This window comes from Salvia splendens, chromosome 2, assembly GCF_004379255.2.
Source record: "Salvia splendens isolate huo1 chromosome 2, SspV2, whole genome shotgun sequence".
In the NCBI taxonomy this organism is placed as follows: Eukaryota; Viridiplantae; Streptophyta; class Magnoliopsida; order Lamiales; family Lamiaceae; genus Salvia; species Salvia splendens.
In genome coordinates this window covers 16209571-16228838 of record NC_056033.1, presented here as the reverse complement: position 1 = coordinate 16228838, position 19268 = coordinate 16209571, and positions in this window count along the sequence as shown.

Sequence of the window (19268 nt, the reverse complement as noted above, 5' to 3'; positions counted from 1 at the left end):
AAAATTAGGATTTAAGAGTAGAAGTTCTACTGTAGAACTAATAGTGTGTTGAATGTATTTGGACTGTCTCATTCTATTTCAAAGACAGAGATCCGCAAAACTATCAAATTGAGATTCTAATTAGATGGTTTTTTCGTAGGAACAATATCTCATACTATGATACTAGCATGGAGGGACAGATCTTACTGCAATGAGCAATGACGGATCCAGGAACTAAATATCGTAGGGTCGAACAAGATAGTAAATATATAAAATAATTATTTTTTTATAAACATATATTTTAATTTAAATAATTCATCAATGTATCTTAAAACAACTTTCCCCACTTTCTTCCTCCTGTTACAAGCGAGACGTTTCTTTTGGATACAGAATTTAAGAAAAAGATGTTTAGAAAATTATGTGGAGAAAGAATAACGTGAGGTGAGATAAATATAAACGTGGTAATAGATAATAAAGTAAGAGAGAACAATCGTGTCTTGACAAAAAAAATGACATACCTTAGGTGGGACGTACTAAAAAGGAATATGAGTCGATTATGGTAGGATTGAAGTAGTACTCCCTCCGTCCCATTTCATGTGACACATTTCTTTTGGATACAAGGTTTTAGGAGTGAAAGAAAAGTAGAGAGAAAAAGTAGGAGAGAGAATAAAGTAAAAGAGAAAGACATAGTGTTGCTTTTGCCATAAAAGGAAATGTCTCACTTATAATGGACGCCCTAAAAAGGAATACGCTTCACTTATAATGGGATGGTAATTTTTCTATAACATCCCAAACTTTTAAATATTAAAAAAAATTGAATATGAATAATAAGATTGAAAATTTAAATTATAAAACTAAAATTAAAAGAAATTAAGAAGTATATACATTATAAGTAGGGATGTATTCATTTCCTTTTTGTATCTTTTGTTCTATTATTCTTTTCAATCTCGTCCATTCAATCTGGATATCTAGCGGCCCCAAATATTGCCAACTGAACTTAAATTATAACCATTAAAAATCGAAAAAGGCTATATTCGGTATATGCAAAGTTGTTTGTTATGGTAACTCCCATGATTTCCTCCCCCTAAATCTCTGCGGTTATTATCATTGCAGATCACGATTTCAACATCTCTTCTCTTCTAAAAATCTATACTCCATTGATAGTGTTACGTCTGAAGTTCACCGCTGGTTTTGTTTAGTGAGGAATACCGTTTGTGTATTTGTGGCAGACGTCGCCGATTTCTTAGAGCGCTTCGTCATTGCTGTTGTTTTGCTGAACAATGGAAGAAGGTAAATATTGTGCAACGATTTGTACGCATACTGTTTCTTAGAAATTCAGATTTGGTCGATTAGGCTATCGTATGTGTGGTCGTGTTTGAATGGTCGTCGCACGGTTATTGTTTTACCAAAGGGTTTAGCAACCTCTGAGGCTAGGGTGTAGTCTGTTCTAAGTCTTAAAAACGTTGTCGAAGTACGTGAGCTGCAGTCATTCATCTAGGGTTGCACAATCGTAGCGGCTAGGCAGTATTTTGTAACTAGTACACGTAATGTACATATTATATAGCATAATGGGTAGTTTAGGTTATATAATGCATCAGTTGTGATCCGTAATATACATTTATCCTGACCAGTTTAAGTTAAGTTGTGTCGTGTTTGTATGATCGGTGCATGTTGCTTGTTTTGCCTAAGGGTTTAGGCAAACCTAAGGGCTAGGGTGTAATATGTACGCATTTATAAAATCATTACCAAAAACCACGAGTTGCAGTTAGTACACAATGCTTTTGATATAATCACATCCCTAGACTAGGTTTGACTGATTTATGTAATGTACATATTATATAGTATAATGGTTAGTTTAGGTTATATAATGCATCAGTTGTGATCCGTAATGTACATTTATCCTGACCAATTTAAGTTAAGTTGTGCCGTGTTTGCATGGTCGGCGCATGTTGCTTGTTTTGCCTAAGGATTTAGGCAAACCTAAGGGCTAGGGTGTAATATGTACGCATTAATAAAGTCATTACCAAAGACCACGAGTTGCAGTTAGTACACGATGCTTTTGATATAATCCCGGCCCCGGACTAGTTTTGACTGATTTATGTAATGTACATATTATACAAAATAATGGTTGTTTTATGTTAAGTAATGGTCGAAACATGACCTGTAATGTACATGTCTGCTAAGCCCTTCTTATTTTCGTTTATGTACAGTGGTGGTTGTACCTGATTGTTCTCCTGAGTTGAAGCCCGTCGTCGGCCAGAAATTCCAATCCCTAGATTTCGCTTTCACTTTTTACGATGTATATGCCCGCGCTGTTGGTTTTGATACGCGCAAACAAGTGATGAGGAAGGTGGACGATGTCAAAACCTGGTATTACGTTGTATGCAATAGGGAAGGCAAGAAGAAGTCTGACGAAGATGACCAATTGAATGCACGGTCTGGTTTCTCTATCAAGCGCAGACGGTTATCCAAGCGTTGTGGTTGTAAAGCGAGTATATCGTTCAAGTTTTTCTCTGAAGCAGGATTACCAGGTTATATTATCCAGAAGTTCAACGAGGCTCATAACCATCACATGGTTGAGTCAGAGCATCAGCAATTTATGTTAATTAATCGAAAGTTGGATGATGTACATCAGAAATTCATTCTTGACTGTTCCAAGGCTAATATAGGGCCCACACTTACATTTAAGGTGTAGAAAGAAATTTTGGGTGGGAGATTCAGTTGAATGTTTGGACAATATTTACATGAAGGATGTGAATACATCCCTATATAGGAGTGTGTTAGGGTCCTTCACAGCTTTTTAGTGTAAGCTTCAAACAAATCACAACTGAAAAATCTGCATTATTTGACGAAAAATCTGCATTATTTGACGAAAAATCTGCATTATTGGTCGGTGTACATTATTAGAATGAAAATCAACATTATTACACTATAATGGTGCATTATTAGTCGGTGTGCATTATTCAACTGAAAATCTGCATTATTAAATGACACATGGCATTAATTTAACCGTCGGATGACAAAATCATGGGGCTGATGCACAGCCTCAATCAAATAATGTACATACTATATTGCAAATAATGCCAATTATTTGATTCGTAATGCATAGCCCCAAAATCAGTTTCTTATAGCAAAACGCACTTAACCATTTGTTCAAAATATACCAAGCCACAAGTTGGCTGTTTCCACTATCCAATTTGAGTCTACACAAATTCTGACAGTTTAAATAACCACTCCAACAATTAATTGTCCCATCAACCTCCATCACACCGGCCTAAAGGCTCACTCACTCCGGCCCATACCTTTCGACCCACTGTTCGAAGTTGAACTTGGCCGGTCGCTCTCTCTAATACTTCGTGGCTTTAGACTGGTTTGTGCCACTTCTGGTGTTGTGTGTACAAGTAAGGAGCGACTTTGCAAACTTGATTCTGAACATCTCTAAGCTCTTTGTGGCTCTTCTCATAATGCATACTATACTGCAAATAATGACAACTTGATACATAATGCACAACCTAAATCAAATAATGCACATATTTATATTCCATTTACCAATTTTTCCATACCACCCAGCACGCAGGCACATAATGCACAACACTTGACAAATAATGCAGCCTAGAACATAAATAATGTAATTTTTTGATCAACTAATAAACAATAATTCTCATAATGCATAATATATTGCAAATAATGACAATTACTTGCTACATAATGCACGATCTCAATCAACTAATGCACATATGTATATTTCTTTCACCAATTTTCCCACAACAGCAAGTAACCAGACACATAATGCAAAATACTTGACAAATAATGCATCCCAGCACATAAATAATGTAAAATTTAGATTAGCTAATGCGCACAAACCAGTCTTGCAATTACCCATCCAGTCATTTACCAGATATGTAGATGAATACACAATGCAAGCCTAATTGATGTCGAAGTACTAACGCAAGTATACATGCAATCAACTTGTTTGGTTACCTGCAGCGTGTGTAGGTTGAGAGTGCGACGGACGACCTCTTTTAGTCATTGTAAATCTGTCATAAAAACAAGAAATAAGATACCCGAATCCATCATTTTAAACCAAAAAAATGGCTGTTTTCGGAGTCAGAGAAAACCCTGACCAAAACGAGTCCCAATTTTTTGATTTCGAAAGGTCGCAACCAAGTCGCTCTTAAAATCATTGATTTTCGTGTCTAAAAAATGGTGAAATCGACTTCTAGTCGGGCTTTACCATCATCTACCTGGTTCAAATCATCAACAAGAACAATTATTTTAAACCTACCTCGTCGACGCGGTGAACAATGTAAACGTCCGCTTCCGGAATTCGAGTAGGACGGAGAAAACGTCGCCGAACGGTGGTGGCGGCTAGGGTTTGACGTTTAGTGGAAGTTGGGGAGATTGGATGAGGAAGAGTGGAGAGGAAGTTTTGAGTTTGGAATGAGAGAGAATGAATTGAAGCTCGGACGTGTATCAATTGCCCGCTTAAAATTCACACATTCCGTTTTTGGTGTGATTTTAATTTGGTATTTTTACTAGTTTACCCTTATAATGCACATAATCCTATCTATAATGCAACACGGGATAATAAAATAAGAGTCCATCCGGTCCAATCTCTTAAATTTAGTCAAATTACGTGGGCATTTATCCATATTACTGCTAGTTTAATTCACGACTAATTATAGGAAAGAGAAAACATTTCACGAGTAATTTAGGGAAGAGAAAATAATAATGACATCTCCATTATCATTTCCCTCTCTTCAAAAACAAAAACCGCAAGGACTCTTCCCCTCCAACTCCTTCGTTCTCGCCAACAGCCTCCCCTCCTGTGATGCTGACGTCCGGCTGCCTCACATCCTACCTTTCTTTCAATATGATCAGTCTCCTTATTAGAAATGGGCCACTCACCCCGACCTTTTAAAACCCATTTCTAATATGGTATCAGAGCGGGTTCAAGTCGATGATGGATTTTCTTTATCTCTTATCCATCTCACGAGTGGAAGTCCGATGTTAATTCCTGCCCTCATCGATGATGACTCTCTTATCTCTTGCATTTCCTATCCACGTGATATAAGACCGATGTCCTTTCCGGCCCACATGTGAGAGGGCGTGTCCCACATCCACGTGACGTCGGGCCAGAGTGTGGGGACCGGCAAGGCAACGGAATCACCTTTTTTGCTGCCATGACACTAGCAAGTAGCACTTGGCAGCAACTCGAATGAGCTTTTTGCAGTTTTCGTGTCTATTGTCAATGTTGAAACAAAGAATAAAAAAAACGAGTAAATGTCAGAGCATGAACGATAATATTAAAAAAAACAATAAAAACACCAGTTTTGAACTAAAATTTCTGATTCGAAACTTATACCATGGAATCCACCACCAATATGATTATACTTATCGTGAAACTGTTCAGAGCCGGTGACATTAGTAATGTATGGTGAATCAAATTTGAATTTAATACTAATGCATAAGTAATGTTAAATTGGACAATTTCAATTGGACTTGAGAGTTTTTTTTTTGCCGGATTTGATAAAAGATAATTCCCTTTAAATAGTTTTATTGATAGATTGAGTTTTAATGTGAAATTGATAAAAATATGAAAGAGAAGTAGATAAATTGAGTAAAGTATAAAAGTAAAAAAGAAAATTTAAATACAATAAAAATGAAAAAAATGAATAATAAAGTGAGTAGTATTTATGTGTCCACGAAATTTAGTCTCATCTTTTTATTTTGCGGTATCCATAAAAAATAATCTCATTCAAAATTTAAAAATTTCTCACAAATTTCATCTACTTCATCTCATTTCTCAATCGCTTAAAATACCACGACACATAACTTTAATCCTCGCATTTTGAAATAAAAATATATTCATTTATAACTTTCAACCTTCCATATTTTTCATATTTCTCGATTGTTTTTTACCACTGTAAGCAATTGGTATTCATTTCAATTGGTCAAAGACAACAAATAAGTAATTTCTTCTGTTATGAAAGACTCTCATATAGCATCCAAGTTTATAACTGCAATGGAGATGCAGTGTGCTTCACCACTCTAAAATTAAAACTGTGATGGATAGCAGAAGCATTTAGAAAATCCAAGGATGAAACTTGTATTTTATCATGTCCATTTCAACAACATATAAATATGAAAAAATATGGAAGGTTGGGAAGAAGAACGAAGGCATAGAAAACTCAAAACAGAGGATAGAGATAGGTGAGGTGGAATTTTATTTTGTTTTGTTTATTTTTGCCACATCAGTTTTGATTTTTGGTTTAGGGAAAAAATAAAATAAAATTCAAAATAGTGAAAATTTATGTATTTACCCTTAATATTATTATAATCACCTTATTTTTTCCTGCCTCGTTAAAACTTAAAACTTAAAACTATGCATTGGTGGTGGTGAGCATATTCCTCCACATTGACGGAGAAAGAGTTGAACTCATTTTCATCAATCACCAGAATATTTAATGTTGAATTGCATTTGCATTTTCCCCCCTTTTTGCTGAATTTAGTTGTTGATGGATCCGCGAATTTCTGATGTTTGTAAATGCTGGTAGAGAATGAAGATTATGACACGAAGAATTTACGTGGTTCGATTTACTGAAGTAAATCTACGTCCACGGGAAAAAGGGAGGGCAAGATTGTATTGCTTGATCTGTTTTCTACAGCTTACAAATACAAACTTGCTATTTGCTATATGGTGTTTTATCTCTAGAGAGCTTAACCTTCTCATATCAGATCTAAGTTCCATTTATATCTTGGACTAAGATCGTGGCTTGCATCACCACCCTAAGTCGTGGATGTCGTGTAGGTCATGGCCTAAGATCGTGGATGTAGCGTAGGTCATGGCCTACGATCGTGGCCTGAGTTGACACCACGTGGTAGTTGGTGTGTTGGACATCCTGTATGGGTCCACTAACTCCTTGTTCGGTCGAATACTGAGACCGAACTGCTTTGGTTGCCGATCTGAGAGTAGAGCTTGATGCCGACCTGAGAGCAGAGCTTGATTGGATGGCTTTTACCGAGCTGTAGGCTGAGGCCGAACTCTTTGGTAATGCCGAACTCATACTCCTGCTTTGGTTGCCGATCTGAGAGCAGAGCTTGATAGGTTGGCTTTTACCGAGCTGTAGGCTGAGGCCGAACTCTTTGGTAATGCCGAACTCATACTCTTCCTTGGGCTGATGGGCCGTCATTGCTGTTGGGCTTGTTTAGTACGCACCCCATCACTACCCCCCCCGAAAAGCGAAGTGAATCACTTCGGCGAAGCGAGTCACTTCGGCATTCTGCAAAAGGGGACGGGGGAGGCTGAAGTCAGGGGACGTGCCCTGCGCGTGACTGCATTAAATGCGGCATTAAATGCGACAGTAAAATCCGGCCGTCGAATCCTGAAAAGGTGGGATATGAAACGGTGCGATGATTTGAAATCTTTTCCAAATCTGATAAATACCGCCTTTCTTCATCATTTGAACACCTTTGCTATTGGCTTCTTCTGCACTCTCTATCTTTTGCGTGAAAAATTTCCTTCCGCTTTCAAAAATTTCCTCAGGATTTCTTCAAACTTTCAAAGAGTAAGAACCATGTCTGCTTCTTCTTCGTCTGAGTCTGGTAGCGGTAGAAAAGGGGGTAAGGGGTCTTCTAGCCGGAAAGAATCCGGAGAGAAGACCGTAGAGTATTTTCACAGTATCTTGAGTAAGGATACTGTGATATCCCTTTACGAAAAATACTCTTTTCCTGGGGGGAAGGCGGTGGTTCCCGACGATGATCATAGGGCTAACGACCCGCCGGAGGGTTATGCCACCGTTTACGAAGCCTGCTTAGAATGCGGGCTTCGTTTCCCTCTTCCCCCACCTTTTGTAGAGCTTCTTGATTTTTTTCAACTCCCTTTAGGTCAGGTGACTCCGAATTCTTGGAGGCACTTGTCGGCTTTTGCTGCCGAACTCCGTAGGTTAGATAAGGATCTGTCTCTGCGGGCAATCCTTAATTTTTTCCAATTTAAAAGGAAGGGATCTTGGTTTTACTTGATCCCCTTACAGCCTTTTAGGGCATTCTGCAAAACCAAGTGGCCGAAATGGCAAAACCGCTTCTTTTTTTATAATAGGACAGCGGCTCCGGGCTTCCCCTGGAGAGGGCCGAAGTCCGTGATTCCTCACCCTCGGTTAGAACCATTGGCCGAGCTCGATGACGAGCTCAACAAGATTCCCCTAGTTAGGAAACAATACACGGAGTCTGAGCTCGTCAAGGGCGACGTCGTGTTCGACATCTCGTCTTCGGACGAAGAGGCCGAGGGTGAGGATTTCTCTTTACCTTTATGTTCTACTGCTTTAACGAAGAAAACTAACCTTGCTTTCTTGCTTTTTGGCAGTGTTCATGCTGAACAAGGCTACCCGAAAATCTTCGGAGTCCAAGGAGCCGGAGAGGCCGAAAACCACCAGCTCGGCGTCTGATGCCGAGAGGACTCCGAAAAGGCAAAAAACCTCTTCGGATCCGAAGAAGCCGGAGTCAACTTCGGCAAAGGGGAGGGGGAAGGCCCAGAAGCCCCCGAGAGCGCCAGAGAAAGACGTGGTCTTGGCGCCTCCTTCGGAACATATCTGTGAGCCTTTTTTATGGCCCACGGACTTCGCCGAGGTGAATTCTCTTCTTGATTTTCTGGCCTTGCTTTTTTTTCTGTATTTTTTGTGGTCCCTTTGTTGACTTTTTTTCTTTATTCATTTTCAGAGGAACGATATGCTCTCCAAGCTCGTCGCCGTCGAACTCTCCAAAGCGTCCAATGACTATGCCGAGATGCAGAGGAAGTTGGCGGCTGCTTGTCATCGGGCCGAACAGGCTGAGGCTAAATTTGAGAAGGCCAGAGCTGCTAGGATTTCGGCCCAGGATGAAGCTCAGTTTGCCAAAAACCAGCTCGTCATCCAGCGAGAGCAGGCGAAGCGGAGCGATGCTGCTGCCGTGGTTGCCCAAGGGGAGGCTCTCCGTGTTTACACGGAGAAACTCTTTTTGAGCAGCCAGTTCTCGGCCTTTGTCGGTAGCCTGGTAAGGCTAATTGCCGATAAGGGCGAGCAGGGGGCCGACGTCGTGCTGCCTCTGTACAGCCGAGAGATAGCAGCTCGGCTTCAGAATCTGCCGCTCCTTGAGGATCTCGCTTCATCTTCGGTCCTGCTTTCTGCAGACCGAGTCCGGAGTTGTCGAGCTGATCGGGACGAGAACCTGGAGGCTATCTTTGCCTCCGTGGGACCCGTTTCACCCGCTTCGACTTACAACGGAGAGGGTGAGGCCGAGCCGCTGGAGCGGGAGGCCGAAGTCGATCAGGCCGGGCATCCGGAGAAGGAGGCCGATCAGGAGGCGGAGGCGAGGCCGGCAGGAGGCGAGGCCGAGGCTGAGGTAGCCCAGGAGAAGGAAGCTGTACCAGACCGAGGAGCCGGAGACGAAGCAGGCGGAGTATGATTTCGTCTCCCTTCTCTTAGTCTAGTTTCTTCCTTGTAAAATGGCCTTGAAGCCCTAGTGTAAAAAATTTTCCTTGTGAATGAAAAATTCTCTACATTTGTCTTCGTATAGCTTTTCGTACTCGCCTTTATTCCTGTTGTATTTTACTATCTGCTCGGTATAGCTGCCGAACTAATATAGCTGCTTTGTACCCAAGGAGATGGAGATACTTCACTGGAAACGGCTGTACTCTTCGGCTTTGGACGAAGCTGAGAGAAGAGCTATAGCCGATCAGACGAAGAATGACGAGCTTCTGGCTCGTTTAGTGAAGCTGGAGGCCGATATCAAGGACTTAGAGTCCGATAAGAAAGATCTGGAGGCCGAGCTGAATACGGCCATTGCTGAGAGGACTGCGTATGAGGATTACATCCGTGTGCGCGGGGGAATGACCATATCAGAAGTTCAGGAACGAGTTGACGAACTGTGGGAGGAGTATAATGTACTCCGGAGGAACAATGCGCTGGAGAGCTCGGCTTGCCAACAAGTCGTGAAATCATTGCGGCGCTGGGCTTCTCGGTATGACATTGTTCTTGCCCGGCGTCCCTCAATTGAGAGATTCCTCCGGCATATCGCGCCAACAGATGCTCGCACTCCAGATCAAACCTCTGGTTCCCTTGTTCAAAATCCTACTCCCAGCCAACAACGAACTCCGGAACAGCCGGAAACGTCAAGACGAGAACGGGCTCAGGAGCAACCGGAATCGTCAAGACGGGGACGGACTGAAATTCGCCGAGGAGTTGTGACTATGAGCGAGCAAGATCAGCAGATGCTTATTGCAGAGACTCTTCATCGCCGAGGTGTTAGGACTTCTCGGGCTCGGGGAAGAGGCGTTGGGTCGAGGATAGCATCTCGTCGACCTGCTTATTCTTCATCTGCTCGGAACAACCGAACTCGGCTTCCAGAGGATTTTGCAGATAGGTGGCTTAACTTCAGCAACCCTGGACAGTAGAATAGTCCTTTGTAATAGCGTAACGCCATTTTGTAGGGTAGCGGAGTTGTATGCCGAACAAGATTTGATAAATGAAATTTTGTTTTCGCTTCTAACACTGTATTTACAGCTTAGCGAAAAAATTTCATCGTACTTGTCCTCGGTCTTATGAAGTAAACTTCTTTGACCGGACTTGGTCCTTGGTCTGATGAAATAAACATCTTTGACCGGACTCGTCTTTGGTCTGATGAAATAAACATCTTAGACCGGACTCGTCTTTGGTCTGATGAAATAAACATCTTTGACCGGACTCGTCTTTGGTCTGATGAAATAAACATCTTCGACCGGACTCGTCTTTGGTCTGATGAAATAAACATCTTTGACCGGACTTGGTTTGTGTTCTAATTTGGCGATTTTTGTCGCCGGGATCGAACTTTCCCTTGTCCTAATTCGGCGAGTTTTATCGCGTGGATCGGACTTTCCCAGTTAACCGAAGTGGTCTTATGCAGTAAACCTCTTTGACTAGACATGGTCGTCCCCGGTCTTATGAGGTAAACTTCTTTGACCGAACTTGGTCGTCCTAATTCGGCGAGGTTTATCGCGTGGATCGGACTTTCCCTTATTGCAGTTCGTTTCAGACGAAGTGCTTGTTAAGCTGAATTGCGGTCTTGTATCCTCCTTGGAAGCTTGGACTCACAATCGTTGGCTTATTGCAGTTCGTTTCAGACGGACTGCTTGTTAAGCTGAATTGTGGTCTTATATCCTCCTTGGAAGCTTGGACTCACAATAGTCTTTAATAATCGATCTAAAAAGGGGATCAGTCTTTAAAGAACGATATACCTTGGTACCATTTGTAAGAGACGACAAGCACATAGAGACAAAACACATAGGGAAAAAATGAAAAAGACGAAGGAAAAAAACTTTAAACCTTTTTTTAAAACGACAAGTAAAAGGCACAAGTAAAAACAAACAAATAAAAACATGTACCCCTATGACCGAACTAGACACAAGACAGACTGACCGGACTTTGTCTCTTACAAGTGGAACTTCTTGAGGTTGGAGACGTGCCATGTTCGGGGTACTTGTTCTCCTGACATGTGAGTCAATTTATAAGACCCTTTGCCGAGGACTTCTGACACCCGATATGGACCCTCCCATGTGGGTTCGAGTTTGCCCAGCTTTTCTGCTCGGCTTACTTCGTTGTTTCTCAAGACGAGATCTCCCACTTGAAATTGAAGCTTTTTCACCCTTTGGTTATAATACCGGGCTACTTGCTCCTTATACTTGGCTGCTTTTATGCACGCCAATTCTCTTCTTTCTTCGGCGAGATCTAGTTCGGCTCTCAGTCCGTCGTCATTCATTTCTGAGGAGAAATTTAGAGTTCGGGGACTGGGTACGCCGATCTCCACCGGAATTACGGCTTCAGTGCCGTACACCAGACTATACGGGGTTTCACCGTTGGAGGTTTTGGGTGTAGTTCGGTAGGACCACAGGACTTGAGGGAGATTTTCTACCCATTGTCCTTTGGCTTGTTCTAACCGGGCTTTTAACCCTTTCACCAGAATCCGGTTCGTTACTTCCGTTTGTCCGTTTGCTTGGGGATGGGAGACCGAAGTGAACCGCTGTTGAATGTTCAGCTCTTGGCACCAATTCTTGAACGTCTTGTCGGTGAACTGAGTCCCATTATCCGAGATGAGGATGTGGGGTATGCCAAATCGGCACACTATGTTCTTCCAGACGAAGTCCAATGCCTTTGAGCTCGTTATCGTAGCTAATGGTTCAGCCTCCACCCACTTCGTGAAGTAGTCCACGGCAACGATAAGGAATTTCCTTTGCCGAGGAGCTTGAGGAAGTGGTCCCACTATGTCTATGCCCCATTGCATGAAAGGCCAAGGGCTTTGCATAGTGTATAGATCGGTCTGCGGCATCCTTGGGACATTTGCATGAATTTGGCACTTCGTACACTTCTTGACGAGCTGCACTGCCTCTTGTACCATGGTTGGCCAATAATATCCCCATCTCAGAACTTTTTTAGCTAAAGCTCTGGCTCCGATGTGGCTACCGCACGATCCTTCATGAACTTCTCTGAGGATGTAGTCCGTCTCTTCTGGTCCTACGCACCGCAATAACGGCTGGAGGTAAGACTTTCTAAAGAGGACTCCTTCATGAAGTTCGTACCGAAGAGCTCGGCACGTGATCTTCCGAGCTTCTCTCTTATCCTCGGGCAATTGTCCTTGATCCAGATACTGCAAGATCGGCGTCATCCAGTTCGGCGAGCTGGATACAGAATGTACCTCGGCTTCATCAATGCTTCGATGCATTAATTCTTCCGCCTTTGAGCTCGGATCTGAGGCCAACTTACTTAAGGTATCTGCTCGGCTATTTTCCGCTCTGGGAATGCGGATTATCCGAAAATAGGAGAAACTTCGGCTGATGCTTTGCGCTTTGTCCAAATACTTCTTCATTCTCTCGTCACGGGCTTCACTTGTACCCAACATGTGATTTACTATGACTTGTGAATCACAATGGACTTTGAGAGATTTGACGAGTAGACTTTGCGCTAACTGGAGTCCGGCCAGGAGGGCTTCGTACTCGGCTTCATTATTAGTAGTGGGGAATAGGAAACGAAGTGAGTAGGTTACCTCGTGTCCGTCGGGAGCGACAAGTAAAATACCAGCTCCACTTCCCATCTTGTTTGAAGCTCCATCTACGAATCCGCTCCAGCAGTCCGGCGGCTCTACTTCGGATTCCAAGGGCTGTGCTAGTTCGGCATTGGCAGAATTCTTCTGTTCGGCAATAATAGGAATTGCTTGATCGAACTTCGCTTCTGCAAGAAAATCTGCCAAGGCTTGTCCCTTGATGGCTTTCCGAGGTAGATATTCAATTGTGTGCTCTCCCAACTCTATAGCCCACTTGGCGATTCTGCCTGATGCTTCTGGCTTGGTCAAAACTTGCCGAAGAGGTAGATCGGTTAAGACGCATACCTTGTGAGCATAGAAGTATGGCCGCAGTCTCCTTGCTGCATTTACTAACGCCAGAGCAATTTTTTCCAGAGGTTGATACCTTGTTTCTGGACCTCTTAATGCTCGGCTTGTAAAGTAGATGGGAAACTGCTTTAGGCCTTCTTCTCGTACAAGCACCGCGCTGATGGTTTGATCCGATGCCGCTAAGTATAAGAATAGTACTTCGGCTTCGGCTGGAGCAGAGAGAATAGGAAGCTCGGCTAGATAACTTTTGAGCTCGTCAAAGGCCTTTTTCTGCTCGGCTCCCCACTCGAACTTTGGTGCCTTTTTCAACACCTTGAAGAACGGCAGTTGCTTTTCGGCTGCTTGGGAAAGGAATCGACTCAGTGCGGCTAGACATCCGGTTAGCCTTTGCACGTCATGTATGGACTTCGGCATTGCCATGTTCTGAACGACTTGAACTTTTGAGGGGTTTGCCTTGAGTCCGTCTTTTGAAACCCAACAACCCAGAAACTTTCCCGAATCTACCAAAAAGGTACACTTTTGGGGATTAAGTTTGAGGTTGGCTTTCTTGAGCACGTTGAGAGTGGACTTGAGGTTGTGCTCGTACTCCGAGGTGCTTTTGCTCTTGACGACTATATCGTCAACATATACTTCGACTTCCTTTCCAATCAGGTGCCGAAAAAGCTTGTCTACCATCCTTTGATAAGTGGCTCCGGCATTCTTTAAACCGAATGGCATCTTTTTATAAGCGAAAATGCCGAAATCAGTAATGAAGGCCGTTTTTGAAGCGTCAATCTCATCCATTAAAACCTGATGGTATCCTTTGTATAGATCAAGAAAACAAAAAATTTCAAAGCCTATCAGAGCTTCTACTTTTTTATCTACGTTCGGAAGGGGATAGCAATCTTTGGGACAGTGCTTATTTAGATCGGTGAAATCTATGCACATCCGCCATCCTCCTTCCTTTTTCTTGATCATGACAGGATTGGCCACCCACGAAGGATACTTCACTTCGAATAACACATCCGCCTTCAATAATTGACGGACTTCGTCATGGATGACTTGACTTCGTTCTGCCGCAAAGAGTCTTTGCTTCTGTTTTATCGGCCGGACCGAAGGATCAATATTTAAACGATGAGTGATTACCTCGGGGGGCACTCCGGTCATGTCCAACGGAGACCATGCAAAGACGTCTTTGTACTCCTTGAGGAGCTGGATGGTTTTTTTTCCCGAAGTAGAGGCGTTCCCGCGAAGCCGATCTTAACCGTTCTGGATGGATCGTCTTCGTACAGCTGAACTGTCATCGAGTTCGGCTCCGGTATGACTTCGGTCATCGCCTCTGACTCCGGCTGCTGTGATTGCTATGCTTGGTGGTGCCGATCTGACTGCTCGGCACTTCTAAGCGCAATTTGCAGGCATTCCTTTGCTCTTTTTTGGTCACCTCGGATGACCGCTATCCCTCCTTTAGTAGGGATCTTGATGGTGAGGTGATAGGTGGAGCAAACGGCCCGAACTGTGTTGAGCCAGTCTCTTCCCAGGATGATGTTGTACGGGGACCGAGCTTTTACCACGAAAAACTCAATCATCGTACTGGAGCTAGTAGGCGCTTTCCCCACCGTGATCGGAAGGCTGATAATACCTTCAGGGCGGGTGTCCTCCTGGGCGAAGCTCTTCAGGGGAAGCGGAGCCGGGCTGAGCCGAGCTGGGTCCACTTCTAGTTTGTCGAAGCACTCTTTAAAAAGAATGCTGACTGACGCTCCTGTATCCACAAACACCCTGTGGATCAGTTTGTTTGCCACTCCGGCTTGGATGACAATGGCGTCTTGGTGAGGAGAGATGGCCGGGACGGGATCAGCATCCGAGAACGTAATCACTTCGTCCTGCTTCAGCCTTTTATGCGTTGGCTCCTCTCGATTGGAGCCCCTGCGCTCTGACTTCAGGGGACGACTTGGTCTTCCCGGCAGGGAGAGCGTCAATAGTCAGGATTACTCCATCATATTGCGGCTCGTCATCGTCTTCGGGGTCCGGCTGCCTTTTCGGATCCTGAGGAGCGCAGTTCGCACCTCTCTGCTTCTTATTCTTCTTTGACTGCTTGCTTTGGTATTTTTTCAATGTCCCTGCCCTCACAAGAACATCGATACCTGCAGCCAAGTTTCTGCACTCCTCGGTATCGTGACCGTGGTCTTGATGGTAGGAGCAGTAGTTATCCTGGGGTCGGCGCGCGGCAGATTTCGTCATCCGCTTTGGCTTTTCGAACAGGTCGGAGTGTAGTTCGAAAATTTCCGCTCTCGGCTTGTTCAGCGGTACGAACTGAGCGGGCGGCTTCTCGGGATTGAGACGGGGTCCCAATCTGTCTTGCACCGGAGTCCTTTGAATCCTTTCAAAAGGAGTTCGGCGAGGATGTCCCTGATCGCCAAAAGGAGTTCGGCGAGGATGTCCCTGATCGCTATGATCGGGCTTCCTCCTGTCTCCTCGGGACGATGAGCTGTCTAACGACCGTTTGCGACGGTCTGCCTCATCGGCCCGGGAGTACTGGTCCGCAATGTCCCACATTTCCTGAGCTGTCTGCGGACCGCACTCAACGAGCTTCATGTAGAGAGCTCCGGGCAGGATTCCATTTTGGAATGCCGAGATGACAAGCAGATCGTTGAGATCGTCTACTTGCAGGCATTCCTTGTGGAATCTTGTCATAAAGTCGCTGATTTTTTCGTCGCGACCTTGACGAATGGAAAGCAGCTGAGCCGAAGTGATTCGGGCTTCCGCTTTCTGAAAGAACCTCCTGTGGAAGGCATCCATTAGATCTCGGTAAGATCTGATGCTGCCCTGGGGGAGGCTATCGAACCACCTTCTCGCGTTCCCGATGAGCAGCTCGGGAAACAGCTTGCACATGTGGACCTCGTTGAGACCCTGGTTCGCCATGTTATACTGATAGCGCCCCAAGAAATCGTGAGGGTCCACGAGCCCGTCGTAAGTCATCGACGGAGTTCGGTAGTTCTGCGGTAGGGGAGTTCGGGTGATGTCGTCCGAGAACGGAGTCTTCAGTGCTCCGTACACGGCGAATCCGATATCTCGTCGGTATGGAGGAGATTGAGTTCTCCTGTGATTCCGGTACCGAGGAAGAGCAGGAATATGTCGGGGTTGAGGATTCTTCTTCCTGGAAGACACGGCACTACTGCGGTAGTGACTTTCATGTCTGGATGAGGAAGGAGAATCCTCCGCTTTCGTCTTCGGCTCTTGGCTCTTTTGCAGGAAGGCTAAGAACTCATCCTGCTTCTCAGCCAAGAACAGCTTGACAGCCTCATTCAAATCAGGCTGCTGGGAAGACTCAGTGGGACGATTTTTGGAGCGGCCTGTTCCTTCGCCATGAGAACTGGTGGTGGATTTATCCCTAGGCTGTTTTCCAGACCTATGGGATGGATTGGCTTCCTCCTGGTTCTCACGGGCAGGAATACGGGTACTCTGCGATCTGGTATGCATTTTTTGGGTGGAAAAAAATGGATCAAAAATTCGCTTTATCACAAATTTTGTTCTCTGCTTCCCACAGACGGCGCCAGTGATGGATCCGCGAATTTCTGATGTTTGTAAATGCTGGTAGAGAATGAAGATTATGACACGAAGAATTTACGTGGTTCGATTTACTGAAGTAAATCTACGTCCACGGGAAAAAGGGAGGGCAAGATTGTATTGCTTGATCTGTTTTCTACAGCTTACAAATACAAACTTGCTATTTGCTATATGGTGTTTTATCTCTAGAGAGCTTAACCTTCTCATATCAGATCTAAGTTCCATTTATATCTTGGACTAAGATCGTGGCTTGCATCACCACCCTAAGTCGTGGATGTCGTGTAGGTCATGGCCTAAGATCGTGGATGTAGCGTAGGTCATGGCCTACGATCGTGGCCTGAGTTGACACCACGTGGTAGTTGGTGTGTTGGACATCCTGTATGGGTCCACTAACTCCTTGTTCGGTCGAATACTGAGACCGAACTGCTTTGGTTGCCGATCTGAGAGTAGAGCTTGATGCCGACCTGAGAGCAGAGCTTGATTGGATGGCTTTTACCGAGCTGTAGGCTGAGGCCGAACTCTTTGGTAATGCCGAACTCATACTCCTGCTTTGGTTGCCGATCTGAGAGCAGAGCTTGATAGGTTGGCTTTTACCGAGCTGTAGGCTGAGGCCGAACTCTTTGGTAATGCCGAACTCATACTCTTCCTTGGGCTGATGGGCCGTCATTGCTGTTGGGCTTGTTTAGTACGCACCCCATCAGTTGTAGATGCTGTAGTCATCGAGAGATAACTGGGAGAGGCTGGTGAAGGCGGTGATTAAGAGAGAGGAGATATGGCAGCTCTGTCAACAAAACTCCTTCACCACCACTGCATCCGATACTCCGAGAACCTCTTATTCCAGTGGAGAAAGTCTCAGGTGGTTTCCTGCTCTGCTCATCTCAGTTTTCAGTGTATATTACACCATAAGAATTTGAGAATATTTCAGAATTCCGAGTGATTTGCTGAAGCGTATACTTGCACCACCGCCGCCTCAACCTCCGCTTGAAGGTTCGTCTCGATTATTACTTCGATTAGAATGTTTAGTTTTGTGATGGCTATTAATATTATGTTGTCGTGGTATAATTGGGGAAAATCAAATTACAATATCCTAAACCTAACTTTAAAAATCTGCTCCTTATGTTTCGATTGAAGTTTAATTCCTAGTTAGATTGTATGGAATTGCAGCTACGAGAAATGCTTCTGGAAGTAGTACAAGGAAGCTATTTCCTGCTTGGCTTTGGAAGAGGAAACCCAAGGACTATGATCTGCCCCAAGGTTTGCTTAGCAGTGTTGCTGTTGATGAAGAGGATCATTTTGGACTCCAAAGCTTTTCATTGCGCGAGCTACGTTTTGCAAAAGACAATTTTAGCGACATAAATATCCTACGTGGTGGACGTAGTAAAGTTTATAAGGGTCGCCTAGCAGATGGCTCTCTAGTAGAAGTTGAACGAGTGCAACCACAAGCAACTGAAATAGATATGGAAATCATAAGCATTTCTACACATTGCAATGTAATTCGTGCTCATGGATTTTGTATTACTCAAAAAGAAAGGCTGCTCGTTTATCCGTACATGGCCAATGGAAGGGTATGAGAAAATCGGATTTCTAGGCTATTTGGCCTTTAAAATTACGTAAATGTACTCATTTTGTTATCAATTTCATTTATGGGAAAAACACCTACGAGAATGGCGTGTTTATAAATGAAAACGCCAGTGATATTAGCGTGTCTATGCGCAAACACGCCAACACAGGTGGCGTTTTACAATGACACCGTATTTTGCTCGTATTATTAACCAAAATACTTAAATTTAAACACGCTAACTTCTTTGGCGTGTTTGATAGTAAAGACGCCAATCTTGATGCCTTGTTTAAGTAATAAAACCCCAAGATCATTGGCGTGTTTAACATAAAAAACGCCAACCTGGTCGGCGTTTTCCGGTTGAACCATATTTCACAGATCTCCCCCAAAATCGCAGACCCTAGTCACATTCCCTCCCCAAAACGCGAAAAAACTTCCCAAAGCTGAAAAACGCGAAAACGCTTGCCTTGGTCGGGTCAACCCGGTGGTGGATTGAAGCGTGTAGATTTCGATTTTGGCTCATTTCTTCCAAATATTAGTACTCGCAATCGGTTAGTATATCTAATTTTTAACTCATTCTTCCAAACATTAGTCTACCAATATTTGATGGATTATTATGATAGTATTATTGTAGTGTAATTTATATAATTATTTGATGGATTGTTATAGTATTATAAATTGTATTGTAATTAATAGAAAAATTTTGACCAATTGTTATTGTATTATATGTTGTAGTATATCTAATTTTTTACCCATATTTGATAGGTTGTTATGATAGTATATATTGTAGTGTACT